At 39.3% G+C, this 14,229-nt stretch overlaps 1 pseudogene; it reads right to left on the reverse strand.

The window, feature by feature from the left end:
* Window positions 1-9,612: 9,612 nt before the first annotated feature.
* LOC128050455 (olfactory receptor 7A10-like) lies at window positions 9,613-10,445 on the reverse strand (annotated as a pseudogene).
* Between the last annotated feature and the right edge of the window lie 3,784 nt (window positions 10,446-14,229).

Raw genomic sequence — 14,229 nt, forward strand, 5'->3', positions numbered from 1 at the left:
GGTCAACATTGACCCTTGATTGTAGATTTTAATATTTTGAACATTTTGAGCATCATAAATTAATATAGTCATAACTAATCAAGCAAACAGACAACTACAGAAATCATAGCTCGGGTTAGTCCGCATTGGCGTTCAAGTGAACTCAGGTAAAATATTCTTGCCTGCCATTCCCTTTGATCATATCCTGCATTATTTCCTGGGCGCTTGCACTCACCTGGTTGGAGTCTCTAAGAGGAACATTTGGACATAAATGTCGAAAATTCTGTTGGTTTGTTGATGATGGAGATAGACGCTCAGTTTCTAGACAAGACAGGAGGATGGAGTGAATCATTGTCCCCCCAACCAGAGTTATAACTCTACAAGCAACAGCTGTGCACCATCCAGCCCAAGGATGGGCAGAAGGAGGGATGCAGCAGAGGAGATATTTACAGCTCCCAGTGTCTGCTCATTAGGTACATTTCCCTCTTGTATCACCACCTCTAATTAGCTGATTTCCCTGAGGGACTGTGGTCTGGACAGATAGAGAAGTTTTCCTGCTCATTCTCTGTGTCTAGGAGACAATGTTACAAGGCAGATGAATTCAGTGTTTATTACTCCTTCATGACCGCTCCTGTTTGCCTACGGGAATAAACCTTAAAGTTGCACTGTGTGTGCTAAAGTCACTTCAGTTCTGTCTGACCCTTTGCAACCTTATGGACTGTAGCTGCTGCTGCTAAGTCGCTTCAGTCGTGTCTGACTCTGTGCGACCCCAGAGATGGCAGCCCACCAGGCTCCCTCGTCCCTGGGATTCTCCAGGCAAGAACACTGGAGTGGGTTGCCATTGCCTTCTCCAATGCATGTAAGTGAAAAGTGAAAGTGAAGCCGCTCAGTCGTGTCTGACTCTTAGCGACCTCATGGACTGCAGCCCACCAGGCTCCTCTGTCCATGGGATTTTCCAGGCAAGAGTACTGGAGTGGGTTGCCATTCATCCCAAATCTGAGTTCAAATTTCTCCAGAATCTCAGTCTGAGGATTCTATCTTGATTAGGTCCCTAATTAAAGCATTGATCCTGATGAGTCCCCACTCCTGCTATCTCTAGAAAATGACTATTACCATCTTCAAGCAGCGGGATAATTTTGTTCCTTTAATACAAAACCTTGGACAGTACACTGCATCAATTCATAATTTTGCCAAAACATGTGAAAATTTAATACTTACAGCACAAGTTAAAACTGGTTGGTCAGTCCCTCATTAAAATATTTGTTAATCATAGAAGACATTTTTGGATCATAACACCATATAGGGATTATATAATAATTTAATTTTAGTAAAGACCATTCCATGAGATGGTACTATTATGAAATCAATTTTTAGTTGCAGAAATGGTCTTCATGGGAATTAGTGATCTGCCAGTTATAATCTGAGTAAGGCATGAGGCCTTTATTGGAATCTTGTCAGACAGTTTCCAGTTTTCAAACTCTGCACCAGTGGTTCTCAACCAGAAATGTCTTTGGCCTCGATAATATCTGGCATGGTTTGAAGGGATTCTGCTAAACAACTGCAATGTTCAGGGTGTGTGTGTGCGTGTGTGTGTGTGTGTGTGTGTGTGTGTGTGTGGTCATTTCAATTGTGTCTGACTCTTTTTGACCCTATGGACTGTAGCCCTCAAGATTCCTCTGTCCATGAGATTCTGCAGGTAAAAATACTGGAGTGGGCTTCCATTCCCTCCTCCAGGGGATCTTCCCAACTCAAGGACTGAACCCACATCTTTTATGTTTCCAGGACTGTACCACACAAAAATAATGACCTTGCTCCAAAATGTCAAGAGTGGGAAAATGAGTAAACCTCTTCTAGACTAGCACTTTTCCTACTTCATTGTGCATATCCATCAACCTTTGCATGTATGCTAAGTCACTTCAGTCATGTCAGAATCTTTGTGGCCCACCAGACTCCTCTGTCCATGGGATTCTCCAGGCAAAAATACTGGCGTGGGTTGCCATGCTCTACCTCCAGGGTATCTTTCCAACCCAGGGAATGAACCTGCACCTCCTGCTGCTCCTGCATTGCAGGCAGATTCTTTACCACTGAGCCCCCAGGGAAGCCCTCAATAAACCTGATGAGAGTTCAAATGCAGTTCCTGATTCTGCTCATCCCCGGTGAACCATGAGACTTTATTCTTCTAACAAGGTCTTGAGAGACGCCGATGAAGCAGGTACTGGACTATGGCCATTCTGTGAGTAAGCCAGGCTGTGGTTATATTTTTTGAGTCACATGTACAGAGTTTTACATTTTTCCCCAAAAAATTATCTTTCCATGAAATTCTTAATAAATTTTTTGTTTGAAATATGTGATAAAAACTGTATGGATTCATTCCAGACTCTGTGATACTTTCTATGTACAATTCTTTCAAGGGCCCTTGAATCATACCAAATAATCTACTTGTGAAAAAAAATATGTGTAGTGTACATAATAAGGGCTTCCAAAAGATGTGATGATCTTTGAACATTGTATTTTATACCAGTAAGTGATGATTAAGGATGTAAGTAGAGTAGAGCTTCTAATGAGCTCAGCCAGGATTATGCAGGTGGGACTAACTTAATTACAGTGGCTCTCTACATGTGGATGAGAAGTGCTGGAGTCACAGAGGGACTTGAAAACTTGAAGCTGCTAACTTTGAAGATGCTGCTATTAGCCAAGCAATACAGGTGGCTTCTAGAACCTGGAAGAGGAGAGGAAGTGAATTACTACTTTGAGCCTCCAGGAGAAAGCCAGCCATGCTCATCTCATTATTTTAACTCAAAACAAACAATTTTAGACTTCTGCTATCCAGAAACATGAGTATGAATTTGTAATTTTTAATGGAAGCAACAGGAACTTAATACAGATATATATCCAATAAGAATTTTGTTACTTGTTGTCACCACCCTGTCTCTTAGATCTTCAAAACTTATTCATCTTCTAACTGGAAGTTTGGACACTTTGACTAACATTCCCCCAAATCCCTCACACCTCTGTTCTTGGAAATCATCATTCTACTCTCTATTTCTATAACTTTGGCTTTTTTATATTTCACATAGATGCGAGACAATGCAGTATTTAGTTTTCAGTGTCTAGATCATTCTTGTTAGCATGATGCTTTAAGTGTCCAGCCATCTTGTCACAGATGGCAGGATTTCCTTTTATTATGGTCAAATACATTCCAATATTTAGTTTTAAGCCAGCTCTTTCACTTAAAACTAAATATAAAAAAAAAAAAAAAAAAACTAAGATCATGGCATCTGACCCCATTACTTCATGACAAACAGATGCGGAAAAGGTGAAAGTAGTGACAGATTTCCTCTCCTTGGGCTCTAAAATCACTGCTGATGGTGACTACAGCTATGAAATAAGAAGACATTTGCTTCTTGGAAGGAAAGGTATGATTAACCTAGACAGTGTGCTGAAAAGCAGAGACATTACTCTTCCCAGCGGTCATGTACAATGTAAGAAAGGTGGAGCACCAAAAATTTGATGCCTTTGAACTGTGGTGCTGAAGACTTCTGAGAGTCCCTGGGACAGCAAGGAGATCAAATCAGTCAATCTTAAGGGAAATCAACCCTGAATACTCATTGAAGGACTGATGCTAAAGTTGAAAGTACAGTATTTTGGTCATCTGATGTGAACAGCTGATTCATTGGAAAAGTCCCTGATCCTGGGAAAGATTGAGGGAAGAAGAAGAAGAGGTCATCAGAGGATGAGATGGCCAGATGGCATCACTGATGCAATAGAGATGAACTTGGGCAAACTTGGGAAATGGTGAGGGACAGAGAGGCCTGGCGTGCTACAGTTCATGGGTGCAAAAAGTTGGACATGACTGAGTGACTGAACAACAACATTCCAATATATACAATATTTTTAAAAATCCATTTACAAAATGAGGCTCTCCAGGTGGCTCAGTGGTAAAGAATCCGCCTGCCAGTGCAGGAGACACAAGAGACCTGGGTTCTGTTTCTGGGTCAGGAAGATTTCCTGATGTAGAAAATGACAAACTGCTTCAGCATTCATCCTGGAAAATTCCATTGACAGAGAAGCCTGGTGAGCTACAATCCCCATGGTTGCAAAGAATCAGACAAGCCTGAATGACTGAACACAACAATCAGAGGCATTGAGGCAACAGTTAATACTTTGGTTGTTTCCATATGTTTTATCAGGATGGATAATGTTGCAATGAAAAAGGGTACATATATTTTTATGGAGAGTTCAATTCTTTGGAAATATACCCAGAAGTAAAATTGTTGTAACATATTCCCATTCTTTTTTTTTTTTTTTCATTTTTTGAGTAATTTAGTTACAGTTTTCCATAGGGACTATACCATAAATTATATCAACACCAGTACTGCACATGTTTAACTTTTCTGCCCATTCTCACCAATAGTAGTATTCAAATCTTTTTTTTTTTTTTTCTTTTTCTTGAAGTAATATTGTCTTATGGGTTTTGCTGGTGGCTCAGAGGGTAAAGAATCTGCCTGCAATGTGGGAGACCTGGGTTCGATCCCTGGGTTGAGAAGATCCCTGAGAAGGGAATGGCAGCCCACTCCAGTATTCTTGCCTGGAAAATTCCATGGACAGAGAAGCCTGGTGAGCTTTAGCCCATGGGGTCCTAAAGAGTCAGACACAACTGAAAGACTAACACAGTGCTGTTGGTTCACAACACTATATATGTTTAATATGTGCAGCATTATATTTTGAATTCTCTGTACACAGCAAGTATTCTCACCACAAAACATTTAGTGTCCTTTTGTCACTGTACAGCTGGCCCCCTTGACCCGTTTTTTCCTCCTCCATACTTTCCCTCTAGTAACAACTACTCTCTTCTCTGTATCTATGTGTTTATGTTTGATTGCTTCTTCATTTATTTTTCTGTTTTTCATAATCCAAATATAAATGAAATCATGGGATTTTTTCTCATTTATTCCACTTAGCATAATACTTTCAAAGTTTATATCCATATTGCTGAAAATGGCAAAATTTCACATATTTATACTTAAATAGTATCCCATCATATAGATATAACATATCATTTTTATCCATTCTTCTGTCAATGAACACTTAGGTTGAACCTATATGTTGGCTATAGTAAACATGAGATAATGAATATAGGGGCATATTAATTAGTATTTTCATTTACTTTGAATAAATACACAGAAGAATAATTTCTGGATCATGTGTTTGTTCTGTTTTTAGCTTTTGAGGAACTTCCATACTGTCTTCCACAATGCCTGTACCAATTTACATCCCTGCCAACAGTTTGCAAGGGGGCCCTTTCCATGACATCCTCTTCAACACTGCGATTTGTAGATGTTTTGATGATAGTCATCCTGACAAGGATAATGTCATTTTTGTTTTGATTTTCATTTTTCTAGACATTCATGATATTGAGTAGCTTTTCATGTATTGGTTAGTCATCTATTTGTCTTCTTTAGGAAAAAAGTCTATTCGGGTCTTTAGCTCATTTTTTGACTGGGTTGTTTTATTTTTAACTGAATTGTATGAATTGTTTTTATATTTTGGATACCAAATCCCATCAGTGATATTACCTGAAAATATTTTCTCCAATTCTGTAGGTTGTCGTTTTACTTTTTAGTTGGTTTCCTTTGCTGTGCAAAAGATTTTAAATTTAATTAGGCCTCCCCCCTTTTTCCCTTGCCTTTATTTATTTCTCATTCTGATAGTTGATTATTGATTACTGGTGAATAGAAAAGTCACAGATATCTATACAATAATTTTTTATCTTGTAGCTTTTCTGAATTCATTTTAATAGTTTCAATATACCTTTGGTGGAGATTTTAGGTTTTCTATATGAAGTATCTTATCTTCTATGGCATGGCTAATGAAAGGCTCCTTTGTCTCTCCCTGTCAATCAACAAGAAAAAATCTACAACCCAAGGAAGGTGGCTCTGTACAACATACCAGGATATTAGAGAATTCCATAATTGTGTACATCTAAGAAGGGTCCATATAGGATGGAGACCTGAGGGAAAGCAGAGGCACATCTGCAACCCCAACTTCTCCATTCACCAACCCCCGACAGGAGGGTGGCAGAGCCTGTAACTCAGGAGATCCCAGACACGTGGGAAAAGCCTCCATTCCAGTGCCTCAGGCAGCACTCCAACAATACCAGCAGCACCAAGGCATCAACAACCCCAGAGGCCTAGGAAACTAGGGTGAAGAACGACACCTTTGACAGAGGTGGTGGAATTTGCAAAGTGCAAATTTTCAAATGATAAACAAATGCTGCCTCTGTAAGAGAAGCAAACAAAAAGTCTAGTGCCAGCTACCGGACAACAAAAGGAGGCAACAAGTGTCTCCTGGATTGGCAGGGAGGTTCTTGTTTTGGTTTGGTTTTGGTTTTAATAAATTTATTTATTTTAATAGAAGGTTAATTACTTTACAATATTGTATTGGTTTTGCCATACAGCAACATGAATCCACCACAGGTATACATGTGTTCCCCATCCTGAACCCCCTTCCCCCCTCCCTCCCCGTACCATCCCTCTGGGTCATCCCAGTGCACCAGCCCCAAGCATCCAGTATCATGCATCGAAACTGGACTGGCGACTTAACTGCTGCCCCACCTGGGAAGCCCCCTACCACTGAATGGTTAGAAGCAAATAGAAAAGGGCTCCCTTTTTCAAATGCACCAGTTGAATAACCTGTCAAACACTAGGAAGAACCACAGAAACACTATCACAAAAATAAAATAACAACTCTCCAGAAACCAAACTTCAGTGTATGGAATACCAATAGAGACGAGGTAGCTCTCATGAAGAAGCTCAACAGGCAGTTCAATGGAATAAAATGAATGATTAGAGGGAATGCTTTTCCAAAACATTGAAGCTTTCAGATAGAACCACACAGAAATTCCAGAGCTGAAAAAAATATATAATAAACCAGATGAAGAATGCATTAGAAATCACTGGAAATGGGACAGAATTAGTGAGTTTGAAGATGGAAATATAGAAATGATACAAGTAGAAGAGGGAAGAGAAATGAGATATTTAAAAATGAGGAAATTCAATGAGAGTTAACACTCTTTTAGGAAGGACAACATTGAGATAATGGGTGCCCCAGGAGAACAGAGGAAGGAAAGAGTGGAAGGTTTACTTAAATAAATAAAACTAAGAGCTTAAATAAAACAGAGAACTTCCAAAACCTAGGGAAGGAATTGGATATACAAGTCCTTAAAGTTAAGATCGTCTAATTACCTCATTGCACACAGATTTTTCCCCTCATACTGGGTTGGCCAGAAAGCTCATTTGGGGTTTTGCAAAATGTTCATTAAGAATGGAACTGTCTTAAATGAAATGTTGAAAGAAGCTCTTCTACCAGAAACAAAAAGGCAAAAACACACAAAACTTATATATATATGTATGTATATATATATATATATATATATATATATATATATATATAACAGAATATCATTGTTGTTGTCACTTAGTTGCTAAGTCGTGTCTGACTCTTTGTGATCCCATGGACTGCAGCCTGCCGGGCTCCTCTGTCCATGGGATTTCCCAAATAAGAACACTTGAGTATGTCACCATTTGCTTCTGCAGGGGATATTCCCACCCCAGGGATCAAACGTGTGTCTCCTGCTTGGCAGTCTGATTCTTTTTACCACTGAGTTGCCTGGGAAGGTGAATACTATTCATCCATGTTGTTCACCTTTTAAGAATGAAAACCTGTCATTTGTAGCAATGTGGAAGGACCTAAAGAATGTTATGCTAAGTCAGACAGAGAAAGATAAATACTGTATTATATCACTTTTAGGTGGAATCTAAAAGATAATGGTGTTGGGCAAGTTAGGGGAATGGTATGAAGATATACAAACTACTGCAAAATAAGTGAGTAAAAAGTATGCATTATATAGCACAGGTAACTACATCCATTTTCTTCTAACATCATTTAATGAAATATAATCTGAGGACTTCCATGGTGGTCCAATGGTTAAGAATTCACCTTCCAATGCAGAGGGCGTGGTTTGGTCCCTGTTCAGGGCACTGATAGCCCACATGCTGTGGGACAGCTAAGCCCTTGTGCCACAACTATTGAGCCCATGCCCTGCAATGAGGATTCTACACGCTGCAACTAGGACTTGACACAGCCAAATAAATACATGAATATTTTTAATAAGAAATATAATCTGTAAAAAAATTGAATAACTGTGATGTACACTTGAAACTAATACAGTATTGGAAGTCAACTACATCTTAAAAATCAGGAAAAAAAAAAAAAAGAATCAAAAAGTGTTACCTTGGAGACTCCACATGGAAACATGTATTTGATAATCTACTTTTTCCAGTGACAGTGGTAGGAATCGTGGACCCAGACCTGAAAAAGATGATAGATTCCTAATGAGAAAAATAAAATTTATTGAAACCTTGTAAAATACACTGAATGTAGAGTCTAGGATATTAGGGAAAGCAGTTAACATAGTGACCCACAGGGGAACGATATAAACAAAAGTGAAATTCTGTGGGCTGAGATTTTCCTTTCTATAAACATAAAAATAGCAACAGGTGCCTAGAGTATATTTTTGCCACAGGAGTGGCAAAAAGCTTGACTATCCTTTTAATACAACAAAGGAAGAAGACTTGTTACTATGTATTTTATTTCAGAATAAATTTTTCTTAAGAAATCCATCTAGGCATACCATAAACAGTAATTTCCCAATTGTTCTGATCTGTTTGAGAATAAATTTGAGTGGGAAAACCAAAAAATGGAAAAGCTTATGAAAATGGGAGAGATCACAAAGCCTAATCAAGTGAGTTTTGTAAAGATCTATGTGAAGAGTTGAATCATTGGAAAAGACTCTGATGCTGGGAGGGATTGGGGGCAGGAGGAGAAGGGGACGACAGATGTTGAGATGGCTGGATGGCATCACTGACTCGATGGACGTGAGTCTGAGTGAACTCCGGGAGTTGGTGATAGACGGGGAGGCCTGGCGTGCTGCAATTCATGGCGTCACAAAGAGTCAGACACAACAGAATGACTGAAATGAACGGAACTGAACTGAACTGAGCTGATATAGTCAAAGCTATGATCTTTCCAGCAGTCATGTAGGGAAGTGACAGCTGGACCAGAAAGAAGGCTGAGTGTCGAAGAAGTGATGCTTTCGAATTGTGGTGCTGGAGAAGGCTCTTGAGAATCCTTTGGACTGCAAGAAGATCCAACCAGTCAATCCAAAGGAAATCAACTCAGAATAATCATTGGAAGGACTGATGCTTAAGCTGAAGCTCTACTTTGGCCACCTGAGGCAAAGAGCTGATTCATTGTTAAAGTCCCTGATGCTGGGAAAGATGGACGGCAGGAGGAGAAGGGGACAACAGAAGGTGAAATGGTTGAATGGCATCACTTACTCAATGGACGTGAGTTTGAACAAACTCTGGGAGACAGTGAAGGACAGAGAAGCCTGGCACACTGCAGTCCATGAGGTCGTAAAGAGTTGGACATGACTTAGCAACTGAACAGCAGCAAAGTGTATGGAGGACCTGAAGTCAAACAAAGGTAAATTCCAAGTAAATCAAAGGAGAAATTTCTGCTTTCTTAAACTGTCAAAGGTCTGTAATTTCTGGCTCTGAGGCTTTGAACATTTCAAGCTTCAACTGTAAACCCTTCTTCAGCCCAGGAAAATCTGCTTTTTATAACTGCTATTTTAATGAATGTTTTCAGAGCCGTCTTTAAGTCTTTGTTCCTCAAACTGTAGATGAAAGGGTTCAGCATGGGTGTGACCACAGTGTGCATCACAGAGGCTGTTTTACTTGAGTGTGAGCTGTGGGTAGCAGCAGAGCTAAGGTACACTCCTAAACCTGTACAGTAAAATAAGGAGACAACTGAGAGGTGAGACGCACAGGTGGGGAATGCTTTATACTTCCCCTGAGCTGATACAATTCTACGTATGGAGGAGACCAACTTAGAATAAGAGTAAAAGATAGCAACAAGGGGAATACTACCCAACAGCCCAGCTGCAAATTTCAACACCATGTCATTAAGAAAGTTGTCAGAACAGGCAAGATAAGCCAATTGTTTGAGTTCACAAAAATAGTGAGGGATTTTCACCTCGCTACAGAAGGACAACCTCAACACCATTAAGCTTTCTAATAAGGAATGCAGGACACTGATGACCCAGCTAACCAGAACCAGAATTCCACAGAGCTAGGAGTTCATGAGGGCTACCCAGTGCAGGGGGTGACAGATGTCCAGAAAGTGGTTATAGGCCATTGCTGTCAGGAGGAAGTTATCCAAATCTGCAAACAACATACCAAACACACACGCGCGCACACACACACACACACACACACACACACACACACACACACACACACCTGGGTGATACAGGCTTCATAAGTTATAACTTTGCTCTGTGTCTGGATGCTCCATAGCATCTTTGGGATGGTGGTGGAGGTGACACAGATGTCTACAAAGGACAGGTTAGAAAAGAAGTACATGGGGGTGTGGAGGTGGGAATCTGAGCTGACGGCCAGGATGATGAGCAGGTTTCCAAATACAGTGTTCAGGCACATGGAGAGGGGCTGAAGTGTTGTTCCTCTGAAAAACTCAGAAGAAGAAATTCTGAAACTCCTGTTTGGTTCCTTAGTGCCACCTTAGTGGTGCAGGTAACTCCAAAAAAAAAAAAAAAGAAAGAAAGAAAGAAAAAAGAACCTGACTAATTTTCACACAATCAGGCATGGCTCACTTTGTTGAAATGCTATCATTTACTTCTTTCTGCCAAAAAATTAATTTCAACATTTTATTCACAGACCAGGTCCCTTTTATTGATTAATCTAATCATCTCTGGGCTTCCCTGGTGGCTCAGCGATAAAGAATCCACCTGCAATGCAGAAGATGCTGGTTTGATCCCAGGGTCAGAAAGATCCCCTGGAGAAGGGAAAGGCAGCCCACTCCAGTATTCTTGCCTGGGAAATCCCATGGACAGAGGAGCCTGTGGGCTACAGTCCACGGGGTGGCAGAGTCCGATATGACTTAGTGAGTAAACAACAACAACTTCATCTCTAATTTGAAAACTTTTTCTGCTTTTAGCATTTTCCCCGACATATCATATATTCAGCACATTTCATGAAAAGTTATTTCCTTCATTTTGGGAATATAAATTCAGTATAATGTTCCAGGTGCTGCCTAGGCAAAGATGGGAGCATTCTGAATAATAAAAGCTCCTAAAAATCCAGCCATGGAGGAAAAAACACATGACCAAGTAAAAAAGTATTTAGCATGCCAAAGGGTGACAGGTGCTTTGAAGAAATTTGCCTGCTGCTAAAAGGGAAAGAGTGAAGAAGAGTGCAGTTTTGGGAAAATGTTCATGTAAGACACGGAAATATGGTGACATTTGACACAGACTTTCAAGAAAAGGAAGCAGGAGCCACAAATATATCAGATGAAATGTGTGTCGGGCCGGGAGCACAGTCCGTGCAAAGGCTTTAGGAAGCTGCTTATTTAACATGTTCAGTGTGTGGAGTGACAGGAGCAGGAGGAAGAGTGAGGAGAGATGGCGTCAGAGGATGCTGAAAAACAAGGTGGCCTCCCCGTTGCTGCCGAAACTTCGAGTCACAGGGGTCTCTCATCCACACAATGAAATTGTTGCAAAGATGTCCTGTAAATGAATCTCTTCTGTTGACTGAGCTCTGGCCTCTGTATATTAGTCACCTCAGAATATGTGAGCTCCCCCGGTCTCAGAACTCTGCACACTTCACAAGACATGGGCAGAAACACAAACACAGAGTAGCCCCTGTCTTCCTACACTGTTGCTTTCATCTATATTTCACCCCTAGCGACCCTGATTAACTTAGAGATGATAAAACTCAAATTGATCAGGTCAGATTATTTGTAAATAATTTATTATTCATTTCCAGAATTTACAGTTTTTAAATTTCCAGGTACCAACTTGGCGTTCAGTTGTGGCATGGCCACCTTATGCTTTGTATTAACAATCCATATTTTTTTTTCAATAAACAAATATGTTTGTGTATGTGGGCTTTTCTGGTGGCTCAAACAGTACAGAACCTGTGTGCAGTGTGAGAGACCTGGGTTTGATCCCTGGGTTGGGAAGAGTCCCTGGAGAAAGTGAAAGTGAAAGTGAAGTCACTCAGTCGTGTCCGACTCTTTGCAACCCCATGGACTGCAGCCTACCAGGCTCTTCTGTCCATGGGATTTTCCAGGCAAGAATACTGGAGTGGGGTGCCATTTCCTTCTCCAGGAGATCTTCCCGACCCAGGGGTTGAACCCAGGTCTCCTGCATTGTAGGCAGATGCTTTACCAGGGAATGGCAACCCACTCCAGTATTCTTCCCTGAAGAATTCCATGGACCTAGGAGCCTGGTGGGCTACGGTCTATGGGGTTGATGCCTTGCATTAAAATATATATAACTTTTTCCAGTAAAAAATATGTTTGTGTATTTTCTGTATTATTTCTGTAAACCTTATTTTTAAGATATAGGTATACATTCTGAGAGAAAAAGAGAGAGAGAGAGATGGACACAAGAGAAAATAAAGATCTAAAGATCTAATAAGCTGAAACCCTCCCTGAGAAAATATGTGGAAAAGTAATTCCTTTGATTCTGGAACATTTCATGTGTTACTATATTTCTTTGATGTCTAGGAAAAGTAATAAAAGAGGAAAAAATAACGTAATCCAAGAGATAAAGTTGTGATGTAGTGAGATACAGACTGTACAGCCCGAGAGAAAAATGAGCAAAGAGAATAAAACAATACTTCACAAAGGGATGTATGTAACGTGCAACGAATGTAAAGGTAACTCGGTTAATTTTCATACAGGCAGCAAAACTTGCTTTTCCTACGGCTATTTCCTATTCATTTGACTGATTGGTTTTACATGATCTAATAGCAGAAGAGGCCAGACTCTATCTCTCTTTTTATATGTTGCATCTTCTCCTTGTTATTCTTTGATTTTGTTCCTTTTCTGATGAGTCCTTAGGGCTTACTCCAGTTCAAGCTGTAACAATGACATCCCAAGTCTGTACACATAAGACTGGCTCATATCTTGATTATTCCAACATTTTTACAGAGTAACATTTTTTGTCACTATCAGTAACAAAATAGTATTATTAGTTTTTCCTATTTTCAATTTTTCCCTATTATATTCTGGACATCGTATTATACACACATTTCTTTCATTGTACTCTATCTTCTCAACTATGGTGACAGATCTAAACAGGCAGGGACTTCTATTTTGTTCACCTTTGTGTTTTAACCAAGTGTGTAAATATAGATACACTTGTACAAAAATCAATTTATAAAAATGAAAAGTTAGGAAATAAAAAGAATGGCAAGGAGACTGAAATTAGGTTAAAATAGTAGAATTTCAAAACAAATGCAGTAAATAAAATGAAATGGAGTGTTGAAAACTAATTGAACAAGAAATACAGTAGCAGTAACTTATGATGTCAAAATAGGTTAAATTGGCAATGAACTAGATATAAGATAAAATGATATATAATGTTCCTAGAGTGTACTGGTATGTAGCACATGCTCAATTATTATTTGTTGAATGAAGTATCTCATTATTTATGAGCATACAATATATGACAAGGTTGTACTTCAGTTTATTTAGAAGGATTGAATTGCTGGGAGAAAAAAAAATCTAGCACAAACATCTGTCAAGCTTGCAAAAATAAATTTCCTCCTGCCCTCAAACATCTTACAAAAAATGAGAGTTACAGCATCAGCGTAAGAAGAACCAACACAGTATAGATAAACATATTGAAATCTACATATAAAATAGTTGCTGGATAAAACTATTTTAGATAAAGCAAGAAACTCAAAGTAAGACAATAAACACATTTAACTAAGAAAATATTTTTAAAATTATTGCCAGTGTCACCTAAAAGCCAACTGAAAACCAATCTTTTGTAACAATTATTTGAAAGGCTATGAACTGTGGAAAACTTGACTTATAATTTATGGGTACATAATAATAATAGGCAAATCAAAGTGGTGACCAAATATATAGATATTTACTCTACCTCAGTATATAATTTAAGAAAACGAGAAGAAATCTCTTTCATAGCATCATCTTGGGGAAAACTTAAAGAATTAGTAGCAGTGGCATACTCTGATTTTTCTGGCAGAAACATGAGTGTTGCAACTTTTTAGGTAAACAGTCTGAAGACAGCTATCAACATTTAAAATGCTTATAGTCTTTAATTTGAGGCTCTTCAGAGTTGGCATGGTTGACATT

The sequence above is a fragment of the Budorcas taxicolor genome, chromosome 7 (assembly GCF_023091745.1).
Source record: "Budorcas taxicolor isolate Tak-1 chromosome 7, Takin1.1, whole genome shotgun sequence".
NCBI lineage: Eukaryota > Metazoa > Chordata > Mammalia > Artiodactyla > Bovidae > Budorcas > Budorcas taxicolor.